The sequence below is a fragment of the Camelus dromedarius genome, chromosome 24 (assembly GCF_036321535.1).
Source record: "Camelus dromedarius isolate mCamDro1 chromosome 24, mCamDro1.pat, whole genome shotgun sequence".
Classification (NCBI taxonomy): Eukaryota; Metazoa; Chordata; class Mammalia; order Artiodactyla; family Camelidae; genus Camelus; species Camelus dromedarius.
Genome location: NC_087459.1, coordinates 2,588,590 through 2,605,642, shown reverse-complemented (window position 1 = coordinate 2,605,642; position 17,053 = coordinate 2,588,590). Strand labels below are relative to the sequence as shown.

The 17,053-nt window shown below is 38.3% G+C and overlaps 1 protein-coding gene across 2 annotated transcripts in view; it reads left to right on the top strand.

Moving 5' to 3' along the window:
- Positions 1 to 13,177: 13,177 nt before the first annotated feature.
- Positions 13,178 to 17,053, top strand: part of ATF7IP2 (activating transcription factor 7 interacting protein 2) — a 46,721-nt gene continuing 42,845 nt past the window's right edge. For both annotated transcript variants that reach the window (XM_064478193.1, XM_031433219.2), the window contains exon 1: positions 13,178 to 13,242. The gene's annotated coding sequence lies outside the window, so the exon portion shown is untranslated. The remainder of the gene's footprint in view (positions 13,243 to 17,053) is intronic.

The following is a 17,053-nucleotide window of genomic DNA, read 5'->3' as shown; positions in this document are numbered from 1 at the left end:
CCACCTTTACTTCTAATACATAATGGGCATTTCAGAACCGCTAGAAAGGCTAGATATTTCCAAAAAAGTGCTCAGCATTGTCAACTATATATAGTGAGGAATAAAATGCACATATGGAACAGTGGTTTTACTATGAAAATATCTTCTAAACATGACAAGCCTGGCATAGAAACTTCTTCTCTTCCTCCTCACAGCCTTCTGCTCCGTGTCCTCTAAACTACGGAACAAACACGGACATGTGTGTGGCACCTGATGTGGCTTCTAGGGGTCTAACAATTCCATTTCAAACAGTCACTCCAAAAGACATTTCTTTTCTATAATTTTTTTTTTCTTAAAACAAATGGTTATGCTCAAGTCCTGAGATGTTCTAACCCTACTTTATCCTATGCTGGCTGACCTCTTTACAGTCAGAAGGCCTAGATGTGGCAAAAGTTTTCTTTTGAAATGTTGGGAGCAGTGGAGGGCAGCTTTTTCATAGTCCATGCACAGGCCTTCTATAAATGGCCACCAAATCTCCCCCAGGGATGGTAGGCATTTCTTATTGGCTCAATGCTCTATGTTTTTCTACCATTTCTGGCTTCCAGTGTCGAAATCTGATGGCCACCAGAAGTTCCAACCATATTTGTCACAAGCTCCATTCACTTCTGGGCCCCAAAGGCCTTCGTCCACCTTGTTTGGGACTCAACAGTCACCCCAGGTGCTGGACCATGTGGCAACTTGGCCTGACACTGAGAAGGCCAATCTTGTGCCAGCCTAGACCATCCTTCTCTGCCCTTTGTGCCCTTCCTTGCCCCACCATGCATGCCACCCAAAGGCGCAGCACCCTCTGCATCCTGGTAGGGGCCCACCTGGCCCAACCCAGACAGGGCAACCTGTGCACTGAGGCCAGGCTCAGAGAGGCCTGCGGCCATCAGGCAATGGGGCTGGAGGGGTCACCGCTGCCTCAGGGTCTGGGCTGGACCAAGGGGTGGGGTGGGTGGGGCGGCAGCCCTAGGTGTTGCCAGGCTTCTTACCTCGCTGTCTGCCAGAAATTGAAGCAACGTTCCCCCTACACCTTTTTAACTGCAACAGAGCGAACACAATCGTCTGACATTGTTAACTCTAAATAACCTTGCGTTTCTGCCCCATAATTTCGAGTTCCTCTGAATCCAGAGGATCTTAGTCACTGCCCTGGGGACGTGAAAGGAAACGATATTTTGCAATTGTTAATTTTTCCTAAATGTTTGGGCTACTTTAGGTTTTCTGTTACTTGCAAAATGTCCTGATAAAAGTCTGTTCTTTCTTCCTGGAACAACTTTGGCGATTACTGTCAAAATTTAATATACAGATACCATTCTACAAAGCATTTTTTTCACTTCTGGTTCCCTAATTTATGGAACTAGGGAACAAGACCAAAAGATAGTCATTTCACAATGTTTATAAAAGAAATAGGAGGGCGTATCAGCCTATGTCTTCCAGTTGGGAATTAGCTAAATAAATTACTGTACAGCAACACAACAGAATACAGTGTAGCTTTAAGAATGAGCTACGTCTACATTGACATGGAAAGAATTTCAAGACATTATGTCTTGATTGATAAACAGAATGGTGGGATGAGCCACATATACAACTCTAAATTTGTATATGTATTTGTATAGATGTATGTGTCTGTGTGTGTGTATATGTGTGTGTGTGTGTTTGTAAGTAAATAGGAAAAAGTCTATAAAGTCATGGTAGGAAGGTTAGAGCAGGGATATGGGTAAGTTTAGTGGTAAAGAGGGGATTTCAAGTTTACTGTGTAAAATATGCTTGTATATGGTTTATGTTTCATAAGGATGCATATAGATAATCATTGGGTACATTAAAAAAATCAAAATCATTTAATAAATTTGTGCTGGTGGTTTTAAAATCAGCCTACAAATTCTATAATCCTCCTCCATTTAAGAGGTAAAATTTAATTCCCTTCCTCTTGGATGTGGGATGCTCCAGGCTAAGTTGTACTTTCCTGCTCAGAACTCGAATCAATTTCTTTTCTAAGAAGCTCTGGTTTCTTGGAGTGGGAAATAACATGTAAACTGAACACTGAGGGAGTCCATTGTCATTAGACTGGTCATTGTGTCTTGGCTTTTTCAGTAGGGAAAGTTAGAAATACATATTTCTTTTGTTTCTCAAAAGAGAAAATAGAATATGAATTCACAGTGTACCAAAAAAGAGTTATTTGGATGTAGGTGCTTTCATGATGTAGATGGATATGAAGTTTCCCATTCTTTTTTTTCCAACTGCCTTTTTAAAATTTAGTTGCTAAGGACACATCATCAAATAATTTTTTTCTTTCGGTAATGAATCTTCTATTTTAGTTGGAAAGACAGAAACAATTATCCTTTCTTTTTCTAATATAGTTACTCGTCTCTGAATCATTCAAATTAAATTGAGCTGTTGCATAACCAAAATTACTATCTTTTTTTGGTCTAGCTAAATATTTTTAAAATAATATTTTTGAGACAGAAAAGTAAAAAGAACAAAAGTATTCTATAATCCCAGCCCTCAGATGATTACTATTAATATTTTAAATAAAAATTATACATGTCAGAGTGCTATTCATGGATTGGAAGACTCAGTATTGCTAAGGTGTCAATTCTCAATATTTTTCTATGTATTCAATACAATCAAAATCACTGCCTTTTTTTATGTAAAGTGACAAGTGGATTCCATAATTTATATGGAAATGAGAAGGATCTAAAATAAGCAAAACAATTTTGAAAAAGAAGGACAAAGTTGGAAGATTCATATTCTATGAATTTGAGGCCTATTATAAAGCCATGGTAATCAAAACCATAGGATATTGGCATGAGGATAAATATATAAATCAATAGAGACAAATAGTGAGTCCAGAAATAGACATGTATTGCTTTTTGATAAATATGCCAAAGTAATTCACAGAGGGAAAGAATAGTCTTTCCAATACATGTTACTGAAACAACAAGAAAAAACAGTATTGACAAATATATGAACATTGATCTTAACTTCCCACCATCGACAAAAATTAACTCAACATTGATTTAGATCTAAATATAAAAGCTATAGCTATAAAATGTCTAAAAGAAAACATAGGTGTGAATCTTTGCAACCATGATTGCCACGGATTAGCAAACGATGGACTGCTAACCAAATCTGAGCCACCACCCGTTTTTGTAAATAAAGTTTTATTGGGACAGAAACATGCTCATTCAATTATGGCTGCTTTCACACTACAGCAGCTGACTTGAATAGTTGTAATAGAGACCATATGGCCCACAAAGCCTAGAATATTTACTTTCTGGATTAGAGAAAACTTTTGCCAGTTCTTGAAGCTAAGCATATACTCATTACATGCCTTCTCATGATTCCTGAAATACCTGTACACAAATGTCCAAAGCAACTTTATTCCCAATAGATAAAGCTGCAAACAACCCAAAAGCCCATCAGCAGGTGAATGGATAAACAAAGTGTGGTTCATCCATACAATAAAACTCTACTCCCCTTTAAAAAGAAAAAAAACTACCAAACACAAAGCAATAGGAATGAATCTCAAAAACTCTGCGCTGAATGAGAGATTTATAAATGAGTATATGCTGTATAATTCCATTTATATAAAATTTGAGAAGAGGTGCAACTAATATATCTTGATTAAAAGCAGATTAGGCGTCTCTTGGGGCTGAGGGTCAGAGGTTGGGGGTAACTGCAAAGGGCATAGGGAATTTTGGGGGGTGATCTTGACCATGTGGTAGTTACATTTCTCAGGACTCATTGGACACTTAAAATGTGTACATTTTGTTTTATGCAATTTTAATATCCATAAAGTGGGTTTTAAATTAAGAAAAAGATTTTTAGTGAATCAAACTTGAGCTCATAGAATAGAAATAAATATTAAAGCAAAGTCTCATTTTAGGACAATACTTGCAGTTATCTATGCAGAAATGGACCTCAGGTCTGAAGCCTACTTCTGACATAAGTGCCTTGGAGACTAACATTCGATCTTTTTAAGTAAATGGTCAGGAACTTCTGAGTTGATTTGTGCTTGTTACCAACTGACACGTATAAAGTAATGTAAATGTGTTGGGTTGTGCTGTATAGAGTTTCCATCCACACGTTGGAGACCAGAGACTTGTGATAAGCATATGGTAAACAAGCAGACATACAAGCCTTCCCTCTAAAGAAGGTCCATAAATGGTGACAGACCCTCAAATCAGGAGGGGTAAAGTCATCTGCAGCCAACCACTGGGGAAGTCCAGGAAACCAGAATCTAGTACTTTTACCTGTTTACGTATTATCACTCTGTGAATGTTTCCATAAACTTTGTTACCAGAGCATAGGTTCTTGTTTCATCACAGAAGGAATTCAGAGAACAGACAGGGAGGCCAAGTAGATCAAACAAGGATTTATTAAGAACACTCTCAGGAGGGAGAGGGGGCAGGCTCAGGTGAGCAGCTGCCCTGAGTTCCTTCTGGAGAACTGGTTATATGGGGTGTGAAAATGATGGGATGGAATATTCATCAAGGAGGGAGGGGATTGAGGGGTTATTTCCTGGTTTTCATCCCAGCTCCACCTTCCAGAGAGGGGATTTTGTCCTTATTTGGGTCTTGTTCAGATCTGTCATAGTGCACTGCTCTGGTTGCAATGCCAATTCTATTGAAATGAGGGCACGATGAACAAAAGGTTACTTCCAGAAACCAGAGACTCCCGCCTTTCTTTGTTTACCCCTAGGACCCCTGTCGTCACCAGATGTGTGGTCTCCTGTCACATGACCCATGCCTCCCTTCTCTGCTCATACGTGGCTAACTGCCTGCTCCAACAAATTCGCTGTCAAAGACACCTTATAGTCTGTAAAACTATCTGTGGGCATCTTTTAATCACATCACAGTCCCCAAATCTGATACCCATATGTTGGGAATCCCCCCGAAACTAAACCTTTGACAAGAATGGAATAATTTCAGAGTTGGCAGGCTGAGTGCATTCTAAACATACATTAGCTCTTTCTATTTCAATTGCTAAACAGATAGATTAGGCTTTATCAAGATTAGACATGAAACAGGAATGCTACATTGTCTGCAAATTCAGCAAGAAGGCCGCCTAAAGTAAAACAATGTTCCGGTCCTAATGGCCTTCACCCGCTTCTACTTTCTCACGGCTCTGGAGGCTAGGAAACCCAAGATCAAGGCACCAGCAGACTTGATGTTTGGCAAATGCCTGCTTCCTGGTTCATAGATGGCTATCTTCTCAGTGTGTCCTTAAAAAGCAGAAAGGATGAGAGAGAGCCCTGCTGGGGATTGTTTTATAAAAGCTCTTTATCATCTTGAGGATGGTCTCTTCTATTCCTAGTTTGCAAGAGTTTTTATGATGAGGGTGATGGATTTTTCCAAATGCCTTTTCTACATCAATGAAGTGATCACAATTATTTTTTTCTTCATTCTGTAAAGAGGATGGATCACATTTTGATTTTCTTATGTTGAACTACCTTTGAGTTCCTGGGATAAATGCCAATTGGTTATGATGTATCATCCCTTCAATATGCTGCTAGATGTGGTTTGCTTATATTTTGTTGAAGACTTTTGCATTTATATTAATAATGAAATTAATATTATGTTAATATTTGTCAGGGTTCGATAGCTCTGCTGGGCAGAGGGTGATCAGGCCTCCCACTGGGTTCCGAGCATCTTTAGCCTAATAACCCCCCGGGGATCCTTGAAGCAGGTCAGGTACCTTGTTTCCTGACGACCACCACCCAGCGGGCTGCTGGACGTTGAAGTCCCCTGTTGCTTGAGTGCAGCGCGAAGAAAGAGCCATGAGCCGAGAGTTCAGGTGCAAGCCAGACAGGCTCGGGATAGAAGGAGGTAGGCAAGAGGCTCAACTAGACAAGTACTTGAAGTTCTCCATGACCCAAAAGACTCAAGGCTAGCAGTACTTGGACCCAAGTCTCCTACAGCCCCGGCATTTTGTTGAGTTACACAACAATCAGGCAGAACGGGTTGGGGTGGGCAACAGGGTGGTGGTTCGTTTTGACTGGTGACCTTTAAGGTGTTAGGGGACATCTAGCGGCCTGCGGATGTGGGGCAACTGTCTATTGGCTGGGCTTGCTTGCCTGTGGTTACTGTGGTTATTGTGGTCGGCCAGGTTTTGCTTGACGTCAGCAGATACTCTTTGCTGGTCCAACCCTGTAGTGAAGCTTTACTTTCCGTTTGCCTTGCAACTCTAGTTTCGTTTCGCAGCCAGCCAGCTTGCTTATGCCTTACAAATATTAGTAATGGATATTGGCCTATAGTTTTCTTTTCCTGTGCTGTCTTTATCTGGCTTTGGTATCACGGTAATTCTGGCTTAGAATGAGTTAGAACATGTTCCCACGTCTATTTTTTGAAAGAGTTTAAGAAAAACTGGTGTTAATTCTTCTTTAAATAACTGTAGAATTCATCATGGAAGCTATCTAGTCCTGGTGTTTTCTCTTTTGGGAGGCTTTTGATTATTGATTCAATTTATTTACTTCTTATATGTCTACTCAGATTTTCTACTTCTTTTGGGTCAGTTTTGGTACTTTGTGGATTTCTATGAAGCTGTCGAGTCCATCCAGTTTATCTAATTTGCTGGCATATAGTTTTTCATAGTATTCTCTTATGATTTTTTTTTATTTCTACGTGGACAAAGAATGTTGCCTGCCATATCATTAAACAAAGGATGTTGTGGTCATCAAGCCATCAGCCACTACAGCCACCCTTGAAGGTGTACCCTGAGGGGATTCAGGATGGAGAAAAACAGGATACTAGCTCTATATAGTAAAAGTGGGATATCAAAGGAATAATTTCTTTAAGCCCAGACTCTTGTATCTTCCCATAGGTAGAAAAGTGTTAAAGTCACTTGAGATGCCTAGTTTTTCTTTCATTAACAGTAGTCTTTTGATGTTTCAACTACCTGGTCTTTGTTGCAAAAACTCCTATATATTCTGGCTCCTCCCTTACCTCTTTAGAAAAGTCTCTTAGAGCTATCTGAGAGGCTGTATCTGGGCTTAAGTCCTCAGTAAAGCCCCAAATAAAACATAATTCTCAGTTTTAAGGTTGTGCACTTTTTTCAGTTGACATCTATAAGGGTAGTAGTAATGTCCCCACAATCATTCCTGATTTTAGTAACTTGAAATCTTCTCTATTTTTCCCTTGGTCAGTCTAGCTTAAGATTTGTAAATGTTGTTGACCTTTTCAAATAACCTTTTTGTTGTTGTTCTGTTGATTTTTCTCTATTTTCTGTTGATTTCTAGTCTCTAGTTCATCTATCTCTGTTCCAGCTTTTATTATTTCCTTCCTTCTGCTGGCTTTTGGTCTGGTTTAGGAACTTTCTCTAGTTCCTTAAGGTGTATAGTTTGGTTATTTATTTGAAATATTTCATGTAGTTTAATGTAGGCATTGACAGGTATAGATTTCTCTTGGGGCACAGTTTTTGCTGTATCCCATAAGTTTTGGTATGTTGTATTTTCATTTTCATTTGCCTCAAAGTATTTTCTGATTTCCCTCATGATTTCTTCTTTGGCCCACTGGCTGTTTAAGAACATGTGGTTTAAATTCCACATAGGTGTGAATTTTCCAGTTTTCCTGCTGTTATTGATTTCTGTGTTGCCAGAGCATCTACTTTGTGTAATTTCAATCTTTTTAAATGTTTTGATACTTGTATTGTGTCCTAACATATGGTCTATCCTGGAGAATTGTTCCAGATACACTTGAGAAAAATGTCTAATCTGCTACTTTGGTGGAATATCTTGTATATCGCTATTAGATCTGGTTAATTGATGCTGTTGTTCAAGTCCTCTATTTCCTTTTAGACATTTGGATTGGTTGTTCTATCCATTGTTGAAAGTAGGGTATTAAAACTTCCAACAATTATTGTAGAAATGTCTATTTCTCCCTTACATAGATCTTCATACATTTTTGCTTCATATTTTTAGCTCTGTTGTTAGTTGTGAATATGTTTATAATTGTTACATATTCTTGATGGATTTACCTTTTATCAACTTACAGTGACCTTCTTTGTCTCTTGCAATGGTTTTGACTGAAAAACTATTTGTCTGATATTAGCATAGCCACCCCACCTCTCTTTTGGTTATTATTGGCATGAAATATTTATTTTTATCTTTTTTATTTTCAATCTATTTGTGTCTTTGGATCGAAAGTGAGTTTCTTATAGACAGGATATAGTGAGATCATGGTTGTAGTTGTTTTTCATCTATTTTGTCAGTTTATCTCTGCTTTTAATTAGAGAGTTTAATCCATTTACATTTAAAGTAGTTATTGATAAGGAAAGCCTTATGCTATAATTTTGCTATTTGGTTTCTGTTGGTTTTTTTTTTCCTGGTTTTTCCTCAGTTTTTCCATTACTTCCTTCTTCTGTCTTTATTTTCCTAATGGTGTAGCATTTTTATTCTTTCCTCATTTCCTTTTCTGTGAACATTTTAAAAGTTACTTTCTTAATGGTTACTCTAGGTTATTACAATTAGACTCTTAAACTTATAACAATCTATTTTTTATTAATACCACTTTAACTTAAATGATATATAGAAACCCTACTTTTATACAGCTCTTTCCCTCCCCATCTGTTGCTATTATCACAAATTTCATTTTTACACACTGACTTTAAAGTCAACTGATTTTGTAGCTGTTAATTGTATCTACAAAATACCGTCACAGCAACACTTCGTATAGTGTCTGCTCAAACAACTGAGTACCACAGCCTTGCCAAATTGACACATAAAATTTAACCATCACAACAATCACACCAAAAAATTTCCTCAAGATAATAGTTTTATCCTATAACTTAGTGTTATATTCATAATCCTCAATTATGTTTTTGTCTGTAATTTTTCCTTAAACAAAATTCAGTTTTTCTATTTTGATTTATGCTAGTAGAAATGATATCATAAATGATATGTTGAAAAACTCCTAAATGAATTCATTCATTTACTTTCATTTTATGGATTTTCAATGAGCACTTATTATGTATCAGATAATGGAATTAAGAATATATAATGATAATGAGAGGGTGGCAATGACGATTTTATTAGTAGTAGAAGTTATAAACTTTTATTAAGTACTTACTATGGGTCAGGCACACCTTATTTAACATAATACATAAAAGATCAGTCACTGACCTCAAGATGCTCATCATCAGTGGGAAGAGACAAATGAAAAAGGAGACAACACAGTGTAATAAGCATTATGGTGTGGATAAAGGTCAAACCACTTAAACTGTGAATAGACATCAGCCAGGTGAAGAAGAGGAAAAAGATTTTCTAAGCAGTTGTAGTAACAAATGCAAATTCCCAAGTCTTGATATAATACAGTATCATTATCTCAATAATAATAGAGCCTCTGGAAAGAGTGGAGATCAAGGGGCTAGAAATAAGAATGGTAAGCTAGGCAGAGGTTACTTTTCTGGAAAGTTACCACTAAAGTGTTTTTTTCTCTCTACAATTGCTGTATTTCCAGACTTCTCCTATGGCTTTTGAAAAACATCCAATAAAGACTGGTGTAAAACAAACTGTCTAATCCCAGAATTGTTTTTCACAGTTGACAGTGCTGCAAACCACATATAATCCTGACCTTTTATGTTATAAAGTACAATAGCTGCTAAGACACCCCAACAGATAAAGTAGTAATAATGTGTATGTGTTTTCAAGGTAGGAATGTTGATGATTAGGAAAAAGGCAGAATAAATTGGCATTTGGCAGTGTCAATTTAGTAATCACATGAATAACACTTAAGAAAAAATAGTAACAAACATTTATTCAGCACCTACTGTGTGTTAAATATGAAGCACTTTATGTGGATTTAATCTATGTGGTTTAATCTGCACAATAATTCTAAGAGGTTACTTTTTACTACGTGTCATACATTATTGGTAATTTCACTTTACAGATGAGGAAACTGAGGCATGGAGAAGATCTATCAGTACGGTGCAATCATGAAAATAGAAACTGCTCCAGATATTTCGAGCATAATAGTATTCAGCACAGAAATATGGTGTTAAGTCTTTGGAAGGGCTGAAGGAGCTACTGTCATATTTGTGCCAGTGCTTCCATGGTCAGTCCAGAGAATAGAAAAGTTGTTGCTGCTGCCACTCAGAAGCCAAAAAAGTTCAGAAAACCACTGTTGATTGTCACAGCTAAATTATATCACTGAGGCAAGGACTGGCAGGGAAGCAAGTCAAAGCCCAAGTAAAAAAAACACTGCACAGTAATTTATGCCTTTCTGCCACTTCCCAGATCTCAGGAAGTACATTTCACTTGACAAAATGTAAAGTGAATCCAGAACACTGGCGGTAAGGGCATCTGGGGAATGCAGCTCCCAGCATTCCAGAATGCCTTGGGGAGAGCTGACGGGTATAAGAATGAACGCTAGTGTTAGTTCTCTATTTGTCACCATAAACAATTACTACAAACTTCGTGGCTTAAAACAACACCCACTTATTATTGTCAGTTCTGTAAGTTGGAAGCCTAGTGGACTCAGCTGGGAACTCTGTTTAGGGTTTCATAAGGCTGCAATCAAGATGTTGGCTAGACAAGTCTCTGGGGGAAGAATCTGCTGCTGGGCTGTTTCAGGTTGTGGGCAGAATTCATTTCTTTTTGTTTGTTTTGTTTGTTCTTTTCGTGTGTGGGGAGTGGTAATTAGCTTTCTTTCTTTACTTTTTTAATAGAGGTACTAGGGATTGAACCCAGGACCTCATACATGCTAAGTGTGCACTCTACCACTGAGCCATACTGTCGCCCATTTTTCACCCCTGGAATTCATTTCTGTACTGTGGTTCCTTCTATCTGCAATCCAGCACCTGTGGGTTGAGTCCTTCTCCTGTTTCAAATCATTATGAATTTCCTTTCTGCTGCACCTCTCTGACCTGCTATTTTACATTAAGGATGTTCACGTGATTACACTGGGCTCACCTGGAAAATCCAGGCTAATCCTTCTAACTTAAGGTGAGTTGATGAGTAACCTTAATTACATTTGCAAAGTCCCTTTGCCATGTAACGTAACATAACCACGAGAAGAACACAAGGGGACAGATCACTAGGGTCAAAATTCTGTCTACCACAGTCATTAGAGTAAACAACAAAGAAAAAACATTCCAACACAAAAGGCTAAGAGATTTGCTCAATATCATTCATGTTACCCAGCATTATCAATTTCAATAATCATATTTACAATGTACCAAGTGTCTACTAAAAGTCTGAACCTATACAAGAAGATGAATCCCTATTATCCTACGTATTTCTTTTCTTTTTTAATCAAATGGCAAGTTGAGAGACTTCAGGGTATTCATATACCGTTCTATGAGAATTAACTTAAATAACATGGATAAGTGCTTAGCACAGTGCCTGAAACAATTAAGAACTCAGTAAGTCATTTATTATTGTTATTCCCATTTTAGAGATAAGATCACTGTGGCTCTGAGAGGTGACCTAACTTGCCCAAGACTATATAACTAATAAGAGCATAGTTTTGAATACAGATTGTCCAACTTAAAATGTGGAAGTAAATGGAAAACAGAGCATGTAATGAACTTGATTGACATAATGCCTAGTGAATATCAATCGTTGTTAAAAGGCACACAGATATTCAATTACCCTAAATAGACAGGACATGGCTACTTATTATCAACTGAATTAAGTCTAAATTCCTTATCTGGCTCTAATTTGCTTGCCTTGCACTCCTTCCCACACCATCCTTCTGTCTCTGCAACCCCATCTATACCCTTCAATTATATTCAAAATTGTATTTTCTGAAGAGATCAGATTTGTGATTACCAGAGAGGGGGTGAGGGAGGAGGGATTAGGAGAATCAGATGAAGCCAGTTAAAAGGTACAAACTTCCAGTTGTAAGATAAATAGGTTCTAGGGGTGTAAAGTACAACATGATAAATATTGTTGTATTTTATATATGAAAGTTAAGAGAGTAAACCCTGAGTTCTCATCCCCTCTCCCCTAAATCTGTTATTTCTTTAATTTTGTATTTATGTATGATGGATGTTCACTAAACTTACTGTGATAATCATTTCAAGATGTATGTAAGTCAAACCATTATGCTACACACCCTAGACTTAAACAGTGTTCTATCTCAATAAAACTCGAAGAAAAAAAGTGTTACTTCCCGAAACAAAAAAATTGTGTAAAGATTGGCACTGCTTTACATTTTTGCCAATTTCCTTGGTGTATGATATAAAGCACCTGGATTCTCACATCTCTTTCTGCATTCCATCTGTTGCAAAATACATGCCAATTTTCTAGAAGCTTCTGGAAAGTTCTATTGAACACTTCTGACACTATGAGAATGAAAAAGGCAAATAACACCTTCCCATTGTTATGAAAATAGTATTGACCCTGCAGACCACCAGGATCCCTGGACCATATCTTGGCAAGATACTGGTTTAGAGTATGTTATTTCATGAATGACCGAGTTCTAGATTGTTCCACGTTGTCTCATTTTTCTCGTGGCCAGTAGTTGCTAGTATAAGGCAAGCCGCTCTGCCCTCCATAACGCGGGGGCCTCAACTGAAATGGCTGACGGTTGTATTTCCTCCACAGAGCACAGTGAGGGTGCTTAATACTATTCAGTGATCTCCGGATAATCACCAAGAGGGCGATTATCCGGCATCAGGGTAGATCTCACAAAGTCTGACACAGCCTAAGGTGCCAGGTCCCTGGGCCGATTTGGGAAACTCAAGAAAACACAACGGGACCAGGACCACTCGCCTGGGTCGCAAAACTTAAGGAGTTGTCAAAAAACTCCATAATCAAAATCAGTGATATTTTATTGAGGTATTTTTTAAAAATTCAAATGGGTTAGCCAATGCCTGCATATCGCCTCCTGTTTTTGTAAAGCCAGATTTATTAATAGTGATTTTCGGAAATTTTTGCAAATCTTCGCACAAGTCACTCAAAAGAAGGACCAGGCTCAGCGCCTGGTCGCGCGACTGACGGGTAAGCCCAACCGTCTGACAGAAAGACGCGCGCAGACAGGCGAACTTGCAGCGCCCCTCAGCCGACTTCCACTTCCCCAGCGCTCTTCTCCCCACCCCGTCCACCCGATCGTCTCTGATTGGCTGAGAGGCCGCAATGCGCGCTGCCATTGGCCGGAGTCCGTCGGGGGTGGGCTCAGGGAAACTTACCTCAGCGGGCCAGCGCGGGGGCGTTATTGTGCACGGCGGTAGCGGCTCGCAGAGGCTGTGGGGAGAGAAGCGGCGGGCGCGGCGCCGCTCTAGGTACGTTGGGGCCGGGCGAGAGCCCCCCGAGAGCGGCGGTTGGCCGGGACGGCGGTTGCTCGGGCGCCGCGCGCCTCTCTGAGGGCCGGCCCTCGGAAGCCTCGGAGCGCCGCCCCCGCCGGGCAGTTGCGGCAGGGCCGACTGAAAGGTGTCCGCGGAATCGCTGGAGCTCTGATTCGGCTGGGAAGACCGAAGGGCGAAAGGACGCGTCTCCACTCGCTTTCAGAGCGGGTGGCGGGCGAAGCGGGAGTCGTGGGCGGCCCGGCGGTGAGGCGGCACCGCGGAGGGACGTTGCCTCAGGGGTTTGTACCGCCGAGTAAGTACGAGCGTTGGGTCCGACCGGACTACTTTTAGAAACTAACGGATAAAATGTAGTCCCCCGCTCTAACTTTGGGATTCCGGGACCAAATTTTCAGGAGTTGTTTTAGTCATAATTTATCTGAAGAAACCAGCTGCCAAACCGTTCACGGGTTTTGGTATACTTGCGGCGGGGAGGCTTTAGTTGCTTGAAAGAAGGCAGTAGAACATCAGCGAAAATGTACAATTCTGAATATTATTCCCAGGTGCCCTTTTTCCGTCAAAGAACCTGGAGCACAAACGTGTCAGGTACACCTGTGGAGCTCACCAGGGTAGGGATGCTGTGATTGATGAAATCTGTGTGCGGGCAGAGATGATTCTTTAACACAGTTAATTTTTATTTTAAAAAATTTATATATATATATATATATATATATATATATATATATATATATATATATATATATGTGTGTGTATGTATTATACATATATATGTATGTATCTCCTGCGTATCGCCCCTTCCCCACCTACTTTTCTCCAATTTTGCAAGTTGGAGAATGTGTCCTGTATAGAGTAAGCAGTTACTTTACTTTGTCTAAAACCTTGCTGCGCTTAGAAAACTGACTTCCACCTTTCCGTGTTACTATGTTGAAGATGAAATTTTCAATATAAGCCAGCACGTGTGGCTTCTTCTATGATGAGCTAGCTGGTTTTTACGGCTCTGAAGACTCACAATTGATGAAGGCCTAGAAAAAGATGATCGTACTGAAGCAGCCATTAGAAATAAAATGTTTTTAATTAGAAGAATTATATGAAATCCGCTTAAACAGACTGTTATTCTAGACTGGGATTTAATACTCTCATTATGATTTTATCATATATTTACTTGTAGCCAGTAAATGACCTGCGACATAACTATTTGCAAAACAAATCGGGAAGAACGTTCAAGATAAAGATAATTTATATCACAGGAAAGCTATTGAAAATAGAAAAATGAAGCGTCTGCCTGAAGGACTAATTACACTGAATTCAGCTCCTGCGAAGTATGTCCACGTAGTTTATCCTTCAGTTCTTTTTTTGGAAATGTTGAGTCTGACCCAAATCAAATTAATCTACTTAACTCTCAGTCTTATCTGCAGATTTGTACAGACCACATCCTAAGATTGATTTCTGCCTCAACAGAAAAGCATGAACAATGTCTTACTGGAAATGATTTGCATCTTTTAAGAACTGATTTATCTAGGTACATCTTGAATTTTCTGCTCTGCTTACCTTATCGACTCTCGTACTTCACCTCAGCCTTCAATTCCGCTGTATTTCCTTGCTACTTAATGTCTTCAATTCTAGTATGAAAATATTGCATGAACCCTGCATCTTTGCCTGTGCATATCATGTAGTTCTCTTATAGTGGGTGTGTACAGATGTATTTCATTTGATGTAATTACATTTTAAATAATATATTGGATAGTTGTTAAAAATAAACTTAATTTTAAATGCACAAGAGTATTTTCATTAAGTTGAGTGAGATTGTATTAAATATAAAATACAAGAAACCATATTCTTAGTATCACTAAAATTCTCTACTCTCTGAGGCTTAATTAAACCTCAACCCCTACCTTTAAAATGCACTACTAGAGGCTCAGGTACTTCGCATTCTTCTCTAGCTTTGCCAGTCCAAGTAGGACAGAAGGATTGTAGTCAGGCAGTATTTAAAGGGAAATAACCATTACTCTTTGGACAGAGGGTATAATTGGATATAATTTGAATTTTTGAACTGATTAAATTTCTAGGGATAATTAGGAACATTTGTATACAGACCTCACTAAATTTAACCGTTAATTATATAGAGGCAGTATGTCTACTAAATGTGGTACTATTAGTATACTTTTGAGGCTCTACTTTGTATAGTGCTGCTGATATGAAATAGCTTATGATAAAGCTATGGCAAAGGTTGCTGAAGCCTGTTCTGGTACTCTTTATTAAGAAAAAAATAACCGTAGGTGTCTTTCCAGAGGTTTGGTTTTGTAAGTTGAGTATTCATTTAAGGAGCGTTTAATAAAGCTTCTATATGAAAGGCATCTCACTGAGGATATAAAAATAAGAGACATCTCTGGCTTCAAAGATCATGACTAAAAATATATATCTGTAATAGGAAATTCAGATAAGAAAGTTATTCTCTTGGGGGAAGGCTTTCTCTAAAGAGATGTTCTTTAAACATGACCTTGAAGGAGTGGGGCATAAGAGAAAACATTGATATATGATAGTTCTGATGAATTTGGGAAAAAGTGAAGGATAAGCATATAGATATTTGGAGATAAAATTTGATAGCTTCGAGAAAAAGGAAATGTAAGAAAGATAATGCAATCATGATTATCTGGTTATACAGGGAACATTTGCCTGTAACAAGTATTGATTTAAATATAAATGTGATGAAAAGGTGTATAGCATCTAGAAAAGTGCTAGATCCTCATCTGTAATTATGGGACCTTGATAGTTAATGGCTAAAGTTTGTAACTCAAGAAATACTACTGTGAACATATCTTACACTGAGATTTAAAAAAAAAAAAGTTAATTAGTTAAAAGTGATTGCAACTAGGCATTGAATGCTAAAAAGCAACTACTTTATTTTGAGCATTTTATACTGCCTCATTTTATGCTGTTGATAAAAAAATTTTTAAGTAGAAACAAAATTCTGCTAGCACTTAGAGGATGCAAATGCTGCTGATCAGTGGACTATACTTAGAGTAATAAGGAGATAAGTAATAAGTTCATGTTCATATGAGATTGTCACTTGGCACAAGTTGGCCATGTCTTGTCATTTTATTGACCACTACATATCCCTTAAGATAATCTTGTCTCTTCATAATACCTTATCTGATTTATACTTGTGATACAAGATTTCTTTGAGTCTTGAGATCCTGGGTTTAAATGCTGGCTCTGAACTGTGTTTCCCTGAACAAGTTATACAACCTAGCTTAAATTCATTTGGGGTTTTTTATTTTTTTAAGGTTTTTACTTTTTAGAAAAAGCAAAGGTAACAAAAGCTTTGGTTCAGTGGATTTTTGAAAAATGTAACAATAATTGCCCTTTATATAGTATTTATAATGTATTAAGGTACTTTCTCAGCAAAAAGCACTACTAGAGATAGAGACATTTTGTAATGAGGAAAATCAATCCACCACCAGAATAGAGAAACTCAATCAGTATGTATCCAAAGCTTCAAACTATATAAGGAGAAAAGGCAATGATTTAATTAAAAGAAATAGAAAAAATCCGCAATCATAGTGGACCACTCTGAACACATTCCTGTTTTAATACCTGGAAGATTGTGAATAGCATTAACTAAGAAATTTGAACTAGTTGACATTGACATAGAAAAACACTGCACCCAACAGTGTTAGAATACATGTTCTGATCAAATACATATGGAGCTTTTGGAAAAATTGGTCATGAAACTAGCCTCAACAAATACTACTGGATTGAAATTATTCAGAGGATATTCTCTGATTACAGT